Source organism: Arvicanthis niloticus, chromosome 27 (genome assembly GCF_011762505.2).
Source record: "Arvicanthis niloticus isolate mArvNil1 chromosome 27, mArvNil1.pat.X, whole genome shotgun sequence".
Lineage (NCBI taxonomy): Eukaryota > Metazoa > Chordata > Mammalia > Rodentia > Muridae > Arvicanthis > Arvicanthis niloticus.
In genome coordinates, this window is record NC_133435.1 from 6,337,816 (window position 1) to 6,354,535 (window position 16,720).

The following is a 16,720-nucleotide window of genomic DNA, read 5'->3' on the forward strand; positions in this document are numbered from 1 at the left end:
CCCTCTTAAAAGTGCAAGAACATTAAAACTTAAAAAAAAAAAAAAACCTGTGTCTCATAAAAGGTAATAGCTGTTTTCTCATTGAATTCAGAATATCCTGAGATCAGTGAACAGAAACTTAAATGAAAAGGTCAAAATACATTGAAAGGGCTAGAGACTGATTTTGAGGACTCCTAGACTTGGTTTATCTTTCTTTGTAAGAATGTGTCTGCACAAGGCACGTTTTTCTAACTTTTCCTTCATAGTGATCGGCATTGTAAATGACAGCACTGAGGATGCTTAATCATCTCCTAACACCAATACGTGTTGTGACGAGCTACTAGTCTCCTTAGATGTGAATTTCTTTTGTATACTGTGTATTAGCTATGTTCTCCTTGCTGCAACAAAAATACATGATATGTAATTTAAGAAAATTTATGTTGGCTCATAGTGAATGGAGATAGTCAGTCATGGTTGGGAAGTCGTGATAGCAGAAGCATGTGGTGACTGTTTATAACATCCATATAGAGGAAGAGAGCTGAATGTTGGTATTCAGCTCATCTTCTCCTTTTTATTCACTCTGGGACCCCAAAACATAGACTGGTACAACCCATATTTAGAATATGTCTTCCCCCATCCATTAACCCATCCTACAAATTACCCTCACTGCTATGGCCAGAAGTTTGGCTGATTCTAGATACTGTAAGATGAAAATCTATCCATATTAACCATCATGAACTGTGTGTAGCAGCATGAGCCAGTACAGATTCCAATTTCCTGATATACAGTGAACGAACTGAGTCTTTTAGAAACAGAAAAGTGCACGGGATATATGGACATATGTTTCTGGAGGCAACTTGGCTAGCCTTGTTTGTGAAAGCGGACTTCAGGCAGGCAGCAGTGTGTTGGGCACAGGTCTATATCAATGTGTAAGCAATATGGTGCTGTTTGTGGCACTCCTTTAATGTATAGTACTTGATGAGTATCAGTGAGTTGTCTTGTTGCTGAAACTAAATGTTGGCCTAATGGAAGCAGGCAACCTCAGGGAGTAGGAGGTTGGGGGATCCTTCAGAATGCACCAGAGACCTGGGAGGTGAGAGACTCTCAGTATTCAAAAGGAGGGACCCATCTAAGGTCCCTCTAAGATGAAATGCCTGACACTAGGAAGAGGGAACTTGTAGAGCCCACCTCCAGCAGGAAGACAGGGCATCAAGGGAGGGATGGGGTTGCCATCTCACAGTCAAAACTCTGACCCATAATTGTTCCTGTCTGAAAGAACTGCAAGGATGCAAATCAAGAGGAGCCAGAGGAAAAGAAGGTCCAGAGACAGGCCCAAAGTGGGAGGTCCCAAGGCCTGATAATATTACTGAGGCTATGGAGCACTCCCAAAAGGGGACCTACCATGACCACACTCCAGAAGACCCAACAAGCAGCTGAAAGAGTCAGATGCAGATATTTACTCCCAACCAATGGACAGAAGCTGCTGACCCCTGTGGTTGAATTAGAGAAAAGCTAGAAGAATCTGAGGAGGAGGGCAACCCTTTGGAGGACCAGAAGTCTCAATTACCCTGCTCCCCACCCCCGAGATCTCTCAAGCACTGGATCACCAACCAGGCAGCATACACCAGCTAATATGAGGCCGCAACACATATACAGCAAAATACTGCTGGGTCTGGGTTGAGTCAGAGAAGATGCACATAACCCTCAAGAGACTGGAGGACCTGAGAGTTTAGAGGTCTGGTTGGGTAGGGGGTAGGGTGTGGGGACATCCTTGTAGAGACAGAGGGTGGAGAAGAGGTATGGGTTATGGAATAGTTGGAGGGTGGATTGGGGGGGTGAATAAAATTTGAAATGTAAAATATATAAATAGATAAATAAATAAATGAATAAACAAAAATAAAACAAGGAGACAAAGGTTATTTTGGCTCAAGTTCTAGTGCACAGCCCACTGAGGTAGAGAAAACATGGTTTCAGTAATATCTGAGCCTGTATCAGCAGAAATGTGAGATGACAATGTTCCATTTTTAAACACAGAGGGATGAATGTAGGTGCTTCATTGACTTCAGCCTCTGTTCCTTTTAATTTTGTCTTAAGATGCAAGGGTGTGAGATGGTTCTACAACTTTCAGGGTACTCCTCTGCTAAATCTCTTTAAAAATTGTCTCACCAGCACCCACAGGAGTATCCTCAAGGTGATTTAAATCCAGCCTAGCTGACAATGAGGATGACCTGCTAAAGACACACAGGAGCTGTTTGTTTTGGGCTCCAAGTCATCAGTAATTTTCTAAAGTAAGTCCTTTCTGAATTATTCTCATGAAACCAAGGTAATTATACCTTCTTTATATTTCTCACTATGTATGAGATTTATAACTCATATTACCCTATGTTCAGAAATTAATTCTGAGTTTTGTACCCTGGATCATTTCCAGAATCTTGTATTGATAAATGAGCTACATTGATTTTTTTTTCCTGTTTGCTCATCCGTCAGTCTGCTCAAGAACCAACCATACATCACTTACCTTCTGGACATAGTGTGCTTACACTGTGCCTACCACAGCTTATAGACTTTATTTCAAAAGGCCCTGATCTACATTCCCAAGTATAAATGATTGGTTATATTTTCTTCAAGTGAGTTTTTTCAATGCTGTATCCTTCAACATTCGTTTGTTGACTTGTACTAATTCTGAGTTACAGGATAGTTTTTGTGATTCAAGAGACTAGTGATTCAAGGATGCCCTTGAGGATGCCCTCCCTGACAAAACATATTTTACTACTTAGATTGGGAGTGACTTTTTGAAAGTCTCTCTTTGCCATCATCCTGGTAATCTTTTTCAGACCCACTGGGAATGTAAATTTCTCATGTAGCTTTATAAGATGACTTTGCAATTAGAGCTTGGATCGTATACTGAGTAGATGTGATTTGCAATCTCTGAGTTCCTATTAGCCACATACAGCAAGACTAGTTCAGATTATCAAAATCATTTTATCTTTTTGGAAAATGAGACTCCATATGAGCATCCATATGATGAGACATGAAGACAGGAGACATGAAGATATAAATGTTTAAATGTGTTTAAAATGCTGTTTGTTTGGCTTGTTAAATAATAGGTTCCCTGAAATATTGTCTTCTGTATTTTATTACTACCAAGTACAATACATAGCTGTATATGCATAGTATACTACAACACAGTTTCCTCTGTCTCTGTGGGAATAGAAAATGATAAAAGCAAAAATTTAGTTTTAAAAAAAAACAAGGAAGAATATAACATTGCCATAATCTTATCATAGGCAAAGTCTAATTTTGCAGGGGAGGATACATTTTCCAAAGTAAGATTATTGCAACTGTATTTGACTCACTTACAGTTTCAGAAGTTTAGTCCGTTTTCATCATGGTGGGGAGCATGGTGGCATGCAGGCAGACATGGTAGCTAAGAGTTCTAGATACAGATCCAAAAGCAGCAGGAAGGCCTGGCTTGGACCCTTGAAACTTCAAAGTCCACTCAAGTGCCACACTTAATTAAAGAAGAAACTTTCTCTAAGGCCTAACTTCTTAATCAAATGTTACCATTCCTTGGTGACTAAACACTTGAATATATGAGTCTTTGGGGGCCATTTTTTTTATTTACTTTACATCCACATTTCAGCTTCCTTTCCCTCCTCTCATTTCTCACCCTACTCTCTTCCCAGCCTCTCGATCTCATTTTACTTAACCTCCAGTTTATCCCTTCTCTTCTTCTCAGAAAAGGGGAGGTTTCCCATGGATAGCAACCTGCCTTGGCATATCATGTTTCATTAAGACTAGCCACATCTTCTATTGAGGCTAGACAAGGCAGCCCAGTTAGGGGAAATGGATCCAAAAACAGGCAGTGTAGTCAGAGACAAATGTTTTTTGCTATAAGAGCATAACTTATTGTGTTATCAGAGAGGCTTCACCCAGCAACTAATGGAAACAGATGAACAGACACGCAGCTGAAAATTAAGAGGGACTCGAGAAATCCTGTGGAAGGGGAGGAGGAAGGATTGAAGAAGTCAGTGAAGCCAAGTACAGCACAAGAAAAGTAACATAATCAACTAACCTGGGCCCATAGAGGCTCACTGAGACTGAACTGCCAACCAGAGAGTATGCCGGGGACAGACTTAGGCCCTATGAACATTTGCAACAGTTGTGCAGTTGGGGCTTCATGTGGCACTCCTAAAGTGAGAGATACAGATTCTTAAAAAATTTCTTCAAAGTTTGCACATAACTGATAATGCTGTCCCAAGTAGTGAAAGCTCCATTTGAAGCAACACTTTTTTGGAGCCAGTCTAACAAAGGGATAAACAGAATCTACCACTTAGAGCTATGACAAATGTCTTATTAGTCTTTTTAGATGCACATTATAGGACATTTTTCAGTAGATCAATGGTGTTTACCTCAGTAATTATATCAAAGTGAAGAAGAGAAAGATAAAATTCTCCTTTCCATTGGGCTTGGAAATGGAAAGCTAATGAGATGGAGAGTAATGAGGAGACCTTTTGCAGCTATGGGAATTACAGAGGAAAGATTCAGATTTCTGGTACTGAAGTAATTAGTAGAATGCTAGGATTGAGTGAGAGAAAATTACAGATTATAGATTTAATGTGTAAAACTGTAAGAAGCCTATTGTAGTCTAAAAATCAAGGAAACAATTTTTTTTTTTTAACAAATCAGCAACTGGAGAGAGTAAAATATACCATTTTATGTTCTGGTACTATGTTCTATAACAGTATAGGAAGTTTTGGATGTGAATATGCTAATTTGTGAAGCTCTGGTCTATAGCTTTTTGTGGATTACACCTTGGAACATGCAAAATGTGAACCTGGAGAGGCTCTTATAGACATGAACTGGTATTTAAATTGAGGGGCACTGAAAGTGTGGGTATGTGCATGGAGATGCTGCTGTGTCACAGTGGTACATACAGACAGATTTGCAGAAGGGGCTTTAATGTGATTTTAATGTGTTTGTAAAAGCTGTGGAAATCTTGGCACAGTGCCCAAACCATCAAGGCTGCATGCAAGTAGGTCATAGGGAAAGCACAAGACAGAAACTTAGAGAAACAGCATGAAGGAGGCCATCAACAGCTGAAGGGGAAATCAAGTTTATTAATTAGAGGAATTAATTGGTTAGCTTTGACTTTTGCCTTATGTGGTCAAAATAGATGGGAAAAAACAGATGGAACAGTCTATATGGTTTATTAACCAAGCTTAACATATAATTTTATTGAAACCTAAGAAATAAATGAGTAGAATCTGTGACTCTCATGATTTTAGAGTGTAAGGCAGTGATTGCTGTCTTTTAGGGATATGGGTTCAAATTATTTCCACATAAGAGCGTAGTCAATTGCTTGGTTTCTAGGTCAATATAAAATGACAGCCCAATAATAAATTTTGCTAAAAGATGTAAAAGTACTATGGATTTCTCTTGTTTAAGTTAAACAGATTTTTCGTTTTCTTTGGAATGCAGAATGAAGGTCTTAAAAACAATATTTTGATAATACAAATGAAGAATAAGGGGGCATTTTGCAAGGACAATTCCTATTGTCTGCCTCAGAGTATGTGAAGCAAAAGTATTTCTATAAAGCAATAAGCTATGCAATCTTATGATGCTGTGTGAGGGTATAGACATATATACACACAGGCATGTAGACATACTATTTCTTAATAAACATTTATATACAAATAAATAAGAAAAGGGGAGAGAGATGTGAGAGAGACAGGAAAAGCAAGACCACTGTGTGATAGTGAGCAAGCGGTTAGAGTTCAGGAGTCAAGAAGAATACCATAAACATGGGGTCAAACCATGTGTTCAGGGAGTTGACCATTGTTGTCCATCCAACATTCTGATTTCTGTCATTCTTCTCCCTTTACACAATATCCTCCTGTGACTTGTTGGCTGAATTGAATTTTTCCAGAGCACACAGGTGAGACTCTATGCATATTGGGTATTTGGGTAAATAATCGGCTAACAAAACCATATTTGTACAGTGTTTTTATAAGTGATTATATTGGGTGGGAAATCTGGATCATTGGTTAAATAATTTGCTATACGTGTATGAAGTCCACAATTTCAAGCCCCAGAACCCATGTAAATGCTGTGGTGTTTAGGAATGGAAAGACAAGGGATTACCATAGAAATCTGGCTAGCAAGGTATCTTAGTTAGGATTTTTATTGCTGTGAATAGACACAATAACCACAGCAATTTGTATACAGAAAACATTTAATTGGGACTTGCTTACACTTCAGAGGTCTAGCTCATTATACTCATGGCAGGAAGCATTGTGGTCTATAGGCAGACAGGGTGCTGGAATAGGTGCTGAGAGTTCTCCCTCTAGATCCCACGGTAGCAGGAAGAAAGAGACACTGGGCCTGATTTGAGCATTTGAACCTCAAAGCCGATGCTCAGTGATGTACTTTTTCCAACAAAGCCACACCTATTCTAGCAAGGCCAGATGTCCCTATAGCATCAGTCCCTGGTGACCAAACATTCAAGTCTATGAGCCTATGGGAGACATTCTTATATGAACCTACACATGGCTACCTTTGTTGCAGAGCTATGGGACTGATTGAGAAACCCTTTATTATTGAATAAGAGAGTCCAATAACTAATGATAACTCCCTTTGTCAGACTCAAGCTTCCATATGCATATAGACATACTACTTGGGTACAAAAATATGAAGACATGCATGTGGACACATGCCCACCCAAACGCACAAAGCAGAACATTAAAAATAAATGAAATAAAGTCTCATAAATGAAGATATTATAGTATTATATATATTGTATCACATGCTGGTCCTGTCAAACGGACTCTTAAAACAAGCATAGTTGTAACTTTTTTATATTTTATAGACCCTGAAAATGTGAAAAAATTGGAAGACTCAAAGTGTATACCTTTATACACTATACTTTATACACTATACACTATACTGGGGTGTGTTGAATATTTAATTGGGACTGACAAGTAAATTAGAAATTTGCCTGAACTTGGGCAAGCACTCTCTATTGACAGATACTTCCTCTTGTTTTTCTTCTGTATTATGTGAACAACAACCTCACTTTAGAAGGATGAGTAAGGCCATTGTGCATTCAGAAGGAGAGGAAACATCTAAGGAATAAGTAGATCAAGGCTATAATGGTTTTGAATACTGAACAAAATACATTGTTGGCCTTTACGAAATTCTAAAAAAAATAATAAAATATATATTTAGAGAAACTCTAAATGAAGTGTAGGATATATCTGCTCTTAAATGCCTTTGCTTTTCTTCAGTTTTTATATTCTAAAGTAACTTTTGAACTTAACCAGTATTTCCGAAGGAAGTTTAACATGCTTCTTTTTTGACGAATTGTGTGCAGGCAAACATTGTTACAGAATTAATGCCCTTAACTTCACTGAATACAGCCACCCCTCCATGGGGGCTCTGAATTTATCTTCTCTTCCAATACTGCCCAGTTGGTAAGGTGAAGCTTTAAGTGTATTCATATAAATTGTCAACAATTTTTGCTTCTAGAATAAAAAAGACAGCAACCAAACAATATTTCTTCTTGAAAAGATTTAATATATTTTACTGACTGACACAAGGACAGAAATACAGTTATTAAAAATTTAAAGGATTTACAGTCATTTATCATTCATCATTTTTATACATTCTTCAGAGAAATTCTACATAAAACTGTAACACTGAAGAAAAATAATTCAGGAGACCTGCTTCCACTAAATAATTAATTGGGATACAGATTTTCATTAAGTATCTTCTTATTTACAGACTATATGTGCCCATTTTTTTCTCTCTCCAAATATCTGTGTTGTCAGCTTTGGGAAAAATTATTCTAACTTAGATGGAAGATTTAAGAATTTAGGTGTAGTTATTTGGGATGGATATGTGCACGGACACAGTGGAAAGAATAAGACATGTCAATATTTACAAACGTAGGTGACAGAGAATAAGATCAAGAGTGCAATAAATCAGAAGAGATGACTAGCACGTGTTTAAAAGGGCTAAAGTCCACTAAGTAGTATGAAGAGTTAAGTAGCAGAAAGAAAACTTTAATATCTGAGAAAAGGCATTGAACAGAATAAAGAAAATGGCAGAATGGGGGCAAGGGAAGGAAAGGGCTTCCTCTAAAGCATTGATGAGAATTCTTTAAATGAAAAGCATGACCTAGAATGAGTTGATATTTTTAGTGTAATGTTACCTTAGAAAAATGCAGCTGACAATTGTTGAATAAAGGTCGCTCAATATTTAATTTTAGAACATAGCTTTTAGTTCTTTAGGCCCCAGAAATTTTTAAAAATCAAATTTTTGATTAAAGTCTGGTGTATATTTAGGTTATAGAATCCAGCATTTTGTGACTCTTGTGATGTAATAAGTGGTATACATTTAACAATGCTTTTAAATTTTAATCCTGTTTGAAATGCACCTTCTCTTGAATTAGACTTTATTGCCTTTTATTTGTGGGAGGTCAGTTTTTCTTGGAAATTTTGGATTTGAGTAATTGTAAAGGCTATATTAATATAAGTGAAGCAAGAGTGGCCATAAAATGTAAATTCCATAAGGGGTAGCCCCTGTCTGCTATGTCAGATGGTCTGAAATTTATGAGGTTATGTGTCTTTAATGCACACCTGAGCAAAAGTATCTGGTAGGGCTCTGTTTCCTTTTTGCTTTTCTCTGGGGACCATTGTGAGTTACCTTGGTCCTCAGTCTCTTTCATTTGTTGTTATACCAGAGGCCATTATATTTGATATTATTTTGTTGCTGAAACCAAATATCCACCATGAAGCATTAAGTACGGTTTATTTGAACCACAGCTTGAGTGACACAGTTCATCATGTTGGGGAAAGCCAATGCAGGAAGGATGACTCTCTCTAGCTCTGATCTCAGAAGAATGAGGCTGTTGGTCACACTGAGTCCACAGGAAGCAGAGAGAGATCAGTGTTGGTGAGCTGACAGCTTTCTCCTGTTTATTCTCTCATGGACGCTACCCATGCGATGCAGATGCCTGTATCCAGGGTGTATCTTCACACCTCTGTGACAGTTTTCTGAAAACACTCCTGTAGAGTGTATAACTCTGCAGGATATTGGCTGTGCGGCTTTGTATTCATGACAGGTCTTCAATTGTATGGTTAGACTGTGCCCCTTCTGTATGTTTCAAGGAACTGCTTGAAAGTTGTTTTGTATCAACAGAGGGCTCACTAGGAAGCATTATTTGCTCTGCAGTAAATACAGTTTGGGGGGTTAGAGAGATGGCTTAGCAGGTAAGAGCACATACTCTTCTCTGCTCTCAGAAGACTATAATTTGGATTCTAGCACTCTCATCAGGAGGCATACAAACAGATGTCTGTCTGTTTCCCTACAAGGCAGCCAGTACACATTTCTGGTCTGCTTCAGCACCTGCATAAGCACCTGCATACACATGTGCACAAACAAACATACATACATACACATACACACACTCACAGACAGAGAGAGAGAGAGAGAGATAGAGAGAGAGAGGGGGGGGATTTATAGTACCACGATTTTGGAATCTTATTTTCATTTTTTAAATGAATTCATTTATTTTATATGTATGGTGGTTTACTTCCATATATGATGGTGACCAGAAGACAGAGATGAATTTCTTAAGGCTTAAAATTACAAACAATAAGTCACCATGCATGTGCTGTTAATTGAACCCTGGTCTTCTGGAAAAGCAGCAAGTGTTCTTCAAACTGAGCCTTCTCTCTAGCAGTGGCTTTATTTTTTAGCTGTATGTTATTTTTTTTCCTCCTCTTCTCTTCCCTGCTTCTCCTACCCCTCCTCCTCCTTCCTACTCTTACTCCACTTGATCCTCCTCTTTATTACTATTGGTTGTCATAGAAACAGTACACATAACACCACCAAGAGTACAGTGTGCACTGGAATAGATATCAGAAGTTCTGCAAACCAATAGGCTATTTTAGCCTCACCCCTGAAGAAAGGTTTTTATTCACTAGTTAGTTTTATTGAGATTTGTTCTTGTTAGGCTATGGCCTGTTTTATCATCAGTCAACCTTATAATGTTATATAAAATGAGCTTCTTTGGACCAGGTTCCTCTACTAGTTGCTAGTCAAGCAGGAAGATGCCAAACAGGAATCTTCTGTTGATGTAAAGGGAAGGATGGCAGTGTTAACAAATTTTAACTGGATCATTTATTGATAGCTACAGTACTTTTAAGAATATATGTGCAGGCTGGCAAATTGGTAAAGTTCAGCAGGTAAAGGCTCTCACCATCAAGTCTGAGGACCTGAGTGAATCACAGAACCCATATATTAGAAAGAACTAACTCTTGCAAATTTTCCTCCACAAGCTTGCTATAAGCAATGTGCAGACACATATACATGGATATACACAGACACATAAACACATACATACACGCATTTTGTGTAAGTGTGTGACTATTTGTATGTATGTGTGATATATGTGTGTGTACAGAAGTTGGGGTAGGTTATGAAGAACCATACATTTTGTATGAGAAATTGTTATTTTTTTCCCTTCAGGCTTTAGGTGTTAGCTGGATTGCTGTGTAGATAAATGACAAAACATGGCACCCGCACAGAAAATTGACCTGGATTTGACTCTATTTTCATCCAATTCTCTCCTCTTTCTAATGTCTTGCCTTTTCAAATTTTGGAATTGTGCCTGACTTTCACAATTGCTTTCAATGTTAGAGGTAACTCCACTGTTCCACATTTAACTAATGGGCTTTGTCTTCCTGCCTAGAATGGCCACTGCTTATTCCATGGAATACACCTTTCCTAAACTTTTAATGACAAAAAAGAAAGTAGTAAGGACTGTTTCTTAGTCCCTTGACTTTTCGGAAGAACATGTTGAAAATTTACTTTGCATAATAATTAGGATGACTAATTGATAGGTAATAAATCTAAATTCTAGAATGCCTCATCATTTCTCAGCAGCAATATCCAAGCAATCCCCATGAAGGTAATAACACACTCTCATTAATTTTCTATCCTCTTGTGAGTTTACAAAGTAACAACTATATTCAACTTGAGTTAGAATCAAGTGAATTATTAGTGGCATATATTACACATTTATAAGTGCCTATTAGTTACATATACTATAGTTTATAAACTAAATATAAAGCTTATTGTGTATTAGTATCAAATGCACATGTTTATAAACATGTGTAATACTTTTTCTGCAAATAGCTGCTTCAGAAAACATTTGGTATAGACCAATGTTATTTTTCAACCTCCTTTCAAATCTTCTCTGATATTTTTGGATGGATAGATGCTAGGCTGGATGGACTGCAACGGCATGTACCAGTTAGAACGAGATGCAAGCCTTCTGTTCCTGCCATTTTGTAGGATACTTGAATTTGTCTGCTAGATTAGAGGGCAGTAATGAGTACAACCTTGGCGGTTGAAGTACTGGCATGAGCATTCGGATCAGATTGGAGAATGAAAGCTTTGAAGTATCTTACCAACTAAGATGTTGGCGGTTTTGAAAGTGATCATATTTCATAGCATGCACTTTATATACTGGTGTTGAGTAAATTTCCCAAGACTTGGACAACAATCTCTATCACTATAATATCCCCCACATTACGTTGTCTAGATCATTTCATTTTATCCTGCTCTTATCTTAGATTAAATATTCAGCCCTCTATTCAGAATATTTCAAATACCCCTACAGTTATCTAGGCCCAAATAGACCCAGGGCAATTTAGTTAGGACTTAACTGCATTTATTTTATTGCTTTTTAAATATTTATATCTATTCATCCTTCAAGGCCTGACATAAGTTTATTTGTTCTCAAAATTTTTAGCTGTACCTTATTTCTAACCTAAGCTATATCTGTGGTTAAATTTCATTATTTTTGTGTTTTTTAATAAGCTTGAACTTCTACAAACTTCATCTATTCAATGTATGATAACCTTTCTGAATTTTGAGAATTGCAAAGTTAATCTAATGGAGAGGTAATATTTATTCTCTCTCCTACCTGGCTGCTTTGAAAAGTGATCATAACGTATATTCTTCCATTTTTATCTTATCTTCTCAGATTTTTCTTCAGAGTAAGTGTCACAAAATACAAGGTTGGTTAAATGTCTTGGCAGATTCAAGAGTACAGAAATAGTAGCAACTGTATTCTGCTGGCCACATATGGATTCCAGGTCCAATCAGAGGTGTTGGTCTTGAGGAGGGTACAGGACTAAACGTGAAAATGTAAGAGATTGAGGTGGGTCCTCAATGACCCCATTTGTTCTTGCCCACTTGGTAATTTTCAAGTGGCAAATTTAAATGGACCAAAATTCTAAAAAAATATTTACAATACATTAACCTGTTACCAGACCTCAATCCCAGGAAATAGTTGCTCCTGATGAGAATATGGGATAGTAAAATTTCTTAAATAGATTAAATAGATTAAAGTTTCGATAAAACTGAGACACCAAAATCTAACATCTGGTGTTTCATAACAAATAGCCAATTTATCAGGCTTTCTAAGTTAGAATAAATTGCCCCTTGAAGTACTACGTTAAGAAGATATATTGTGATTAATGAAAAAGAGGCAATAATTTTTACAAAAGAGCATAGAGATGTACATGGGAGGTTGTAGAGGGAAGAAAAGGATTGGGGAAATTTAAAAAATATAATTTTATTATAATCTCAAAACAGAATTCATGTGCTTACAATCTTAAAGCAACATGGAGATAGGGGGAATGTACAAATTTTATGTAGAATTGGTCTTAAGAGCATCAAATAATCTCAAGAAAATTAAAGGTATAAGACACTATATTCTTACTTTACTTTATAGGCCCAAATCACATGATGTTCCATAAACTTACTAGATAATATGTTTACCTTGTTATTTTGTTGACATCACTAATGATGTTGGCTAATGTCCACATTTAAATGTTAGATACATGAATTTAATGAACATTCAAAGTGAATTCTGTGACATATGTTTGTAAAGCAGCAAGCACCAAAGATTAAGGGAAAACAAAACTGCCAATGTTTCTCATCTCTCACCATTGTGGTCACGTTGTCTTCCATGGTGCAGAGCCTTAGCTTGTTATTTCAAATTCTTGATTTTTATTTCCTTCACGAACTGTAATTTCTTTATAAAGAAATTATGTTTCTCTCCCATCTCAGCCCTTATTTCTTTTTTGTCCTGAGTTAAACTCTAGCAGAGGACAGGGTTCTATATTTTTATGTATGTATTTTGGTGTGCCTGCCAACAGTCTACCATCTGTAAAGAATGATAATTATTATGGGAAGTATGAAGGGGAAGCCCCTGAATTCTCAGTACCTGGAAAACTAGCATGCCTGAATAAATACATGTCATTCTAGAATATCAGATAAAATATCTCCATCAAGCATCTTCATCAAATAAAGATTTTAGGTAATGGTCCATAGCCTGCCTGCTATCAAATTTAATTTCAGTAGACAGATGATTATTACTGTGTTTAGAAGTTGACCTACCTATCTTTTGTCATAATATAGATGTGGTGAACAAGAAAGCGACAAAAAATTAATTGTATTAAACTGTTGCTGAATGTAAAAGTTTTGAGATGCATTGCAGATCAGGACATGAGATGATACAGACATTATTGAATGGACTTATTAACAGGAGGCAAATCTGATCATAGGTTCATCATGGTGGCTTCATCACAGAGAACCACCTGTGAGAGTGAAATAAACTGGACCTGTAAGCCAGTGGACATGATATGAGGGTTTCATTTTCATATTTTTTCAATGTCCTATGTAGTCTGCATATTAAAGAGGAGTACACCTGTTCATTTTCCTCCTTATGTGATAGTGATGAGGACATTAGCAGATTCCTATGAAATACTATCTGGATGATGTTCAGCCAAGGAACTACAACTAGACAGACAGGGAGAGGCCCCTATGAAGAGGGCTTTTATTGTTGTTATTGTTTTCTAGATATCTGTGTATATGTTAATAAGTCCTTGCAAAGCAAGTTTGTAATTTGAGAGTAACCTGCAACTTTGAGGGTCCAAGGTCAGGTTTTGACTGTTGTTGATTGCAGATGCCTTTGTCCAAAAAAGCCTTCGTTCTTTCTGCATCTAGGTTCTTCCAGTTGCTTAACTACTACCTAAAAAAGTCACATAAGGTCACATCTTTACTTAAACTGAACTGATTTCAAACATTAATTGTGTCTACAATATCTCATCAACAACCCTCACATTAATTTATTCTTCTAAATACCTGTGTAATATAGCTAGGTCTGGCTTGATTGATATACAAGGCTGATTACCATAGGTCTCTGGTCGAGCCATCACATTCATAGTAACTCTATCTCCTTGGGTGATGATTCTACTTTCAACAAAAAAAAATGAAAAATTGTGATGGATGAATGTTGGGAATTTGGGCTTCCCGATGCTTTGTCTTGCTTTGGAGTGTGAGAATGTACCTGCAGCTTAGCAATGTTTCAATCAGCACACAATTACATTTTGTAGTGAAAAGGGATATATGACATAAAATAGGATGTCCTCAGTGGTTTGAATAACAGCTCCAGGTCATTTCCCAGTTAGAAGAATCTAAACATTTCATAGTGTTGTATCGTGTAACTTGTATAATTTAGTGTGTTAAAAATAAAGTCTATTATAGTAATGCATTTAACCTCACAAAGTGGTTGATTCACAGTAGCTGAATTTTGTTGCTCATTGTTCTCTGCACAAAGGGACCAAGTACTTTCATGAAAAACACCCAGCTTTCTGCATTACAGGTTTTATGTTGTGTGACTTAGCCAGGTAATGATATTCTATTAACATTTAAAGATTTCTTAGTGCTAATTTCATTGTAAATTAAGTAATAATCATTTACATTAAAAGTGACTTCTTCCACTTTCTCCCTGCCTGGGTTTTGAAAAGGGGGGAGCATTCAGTTTCTCATGCTTTTGAAGCTCAGGGCTTTCTTAAATCGCTGGTGTTCTCAGTGCCTTCACCAAAATTGCTACAATACCGACACAATTCCTGCTGTTCCTTGTTAACAATGAGGTCATATATTATATCTACATAAAGCTGGTGACACAAGGATGGTAAAAGGGTCTTTTAAAATACTTTGGATTCCATCCATTCTTGTGTGTCCACAGTCATTTTCACTAAGCTTCTGTCATCTATTTTTGTATCCACTGCCAAGGCAATTCCACTTCAACCCTTTCAATATCTAGCTACACTACCAGAATGAACCAGTATCTTCATCATACATCTCAAGTCTTATATGATATGGCATTCTTCTCCCTGAAGATTGATATTCCCAGTGCCCTTGAATGAAAGCAAATTTGGCTGCTGTATGAACATTATGGTTTCCTTTAAAAAATATTTTGTTATTTTATGCATGTCAGCTTTTGTCTGGCTACACATCTGTGAACCATGTCCTTGCCTTATACCCATGCGGGCCAGAAGAAAGTGTCAGGTTCCCTTAGTACTGAAGTTACAGATAGTTGTGAGCTGCCATGAGGGTGCTTGGAAAATTGAGCAGGTCTTTTGCAGGAGTAGTCAATTATCTTAACACCTGAGCCAATTTTTCAGTCCCTATTTTTGTATGTATAGTGTGTGTGTGTGTGTGTGTGTGTGTGTGTATGTATGTATGTATGTATGTATGTATGTATGTAGGTGAGTAGGTGTTTGTGCAGGAGCACATATAAGCATATACATGTACATGTATAGGATCATTGTTGACTTTGGGAGTTTTGTCTTAGTCAGTAATTTTCTACTGAGGCAGCATCTCTTGCTATACCTAGAACTCATGAATTCTAGTGAGTGTAGTTAGACACTGTACTCTATGAATCACCTATTCTTGCCTTCTGTATGTGGGAATTGTATGTGGCATCTGTGACTACCCTACCTTTATGGGGATTTTAGTTACCTGAGCTCCAGTCTGTATGCCTGAGGTTAAGTACTTTACTCACCGAGCAATGCTGCAGCCTTATGCTTTCTTTATAGTACACATTCCCATACAAACAGTTAAAGGTTCAGTGGCCAGAGCACTTGACATATAGGTGTGAAACCCTCTGATTGACCTCATGACATGTGTAAAGCTACATGCAATAAAGTTGTGATCATGGGACTCCTATGGTGAGATGAGAAGCAGAGACAAGAGACTGGAAGCTAAGACAATATCTGGCCTAATATTCAAAACGTTAAACAATGAGATCCCCATGTCAAAGAAAATAGAAGGCAAGGACCGACACCTAAGGCAGTTCTCTGACCTCAGAAATGAATAGTGACAAGTGACACCCCCATACATAATGACAAGCCCACATAAGCACATCATATGCATACAGAGTAAAAATTAGATAATGGATACTCAAAGACTATATTCCAGAATTATATAGACACTGTTATCTCATATTCAGATATTTCCTATTATGTATAAGGATATCTGTGTCCCTCTGTATACAGAACATTGCTTTATGAATCTTTAATAGCTGCCTGATGTTCTTTATCTCTAATGAAGATAACTTTCTTCCTTATACTCATCTTTTATCCACATGGACCCTTGAATTTAAGTGAATTTATGTACAATGCAAGTTTTCACGTTTAAATGCCATTCCACATTTGAAACTGTAATCAGCTTTACTCTGCATACAGAAGGCTGAATAGTCATTTTAAAGTTCATTTCATATCCTTGTATCATAGAAACTTGGCCTCTTTGAACTGCTGGAATCTGGTCTGCAAACAGTGGTGGGAGATAATGTCCACATTCACTTACCTTCATTTCC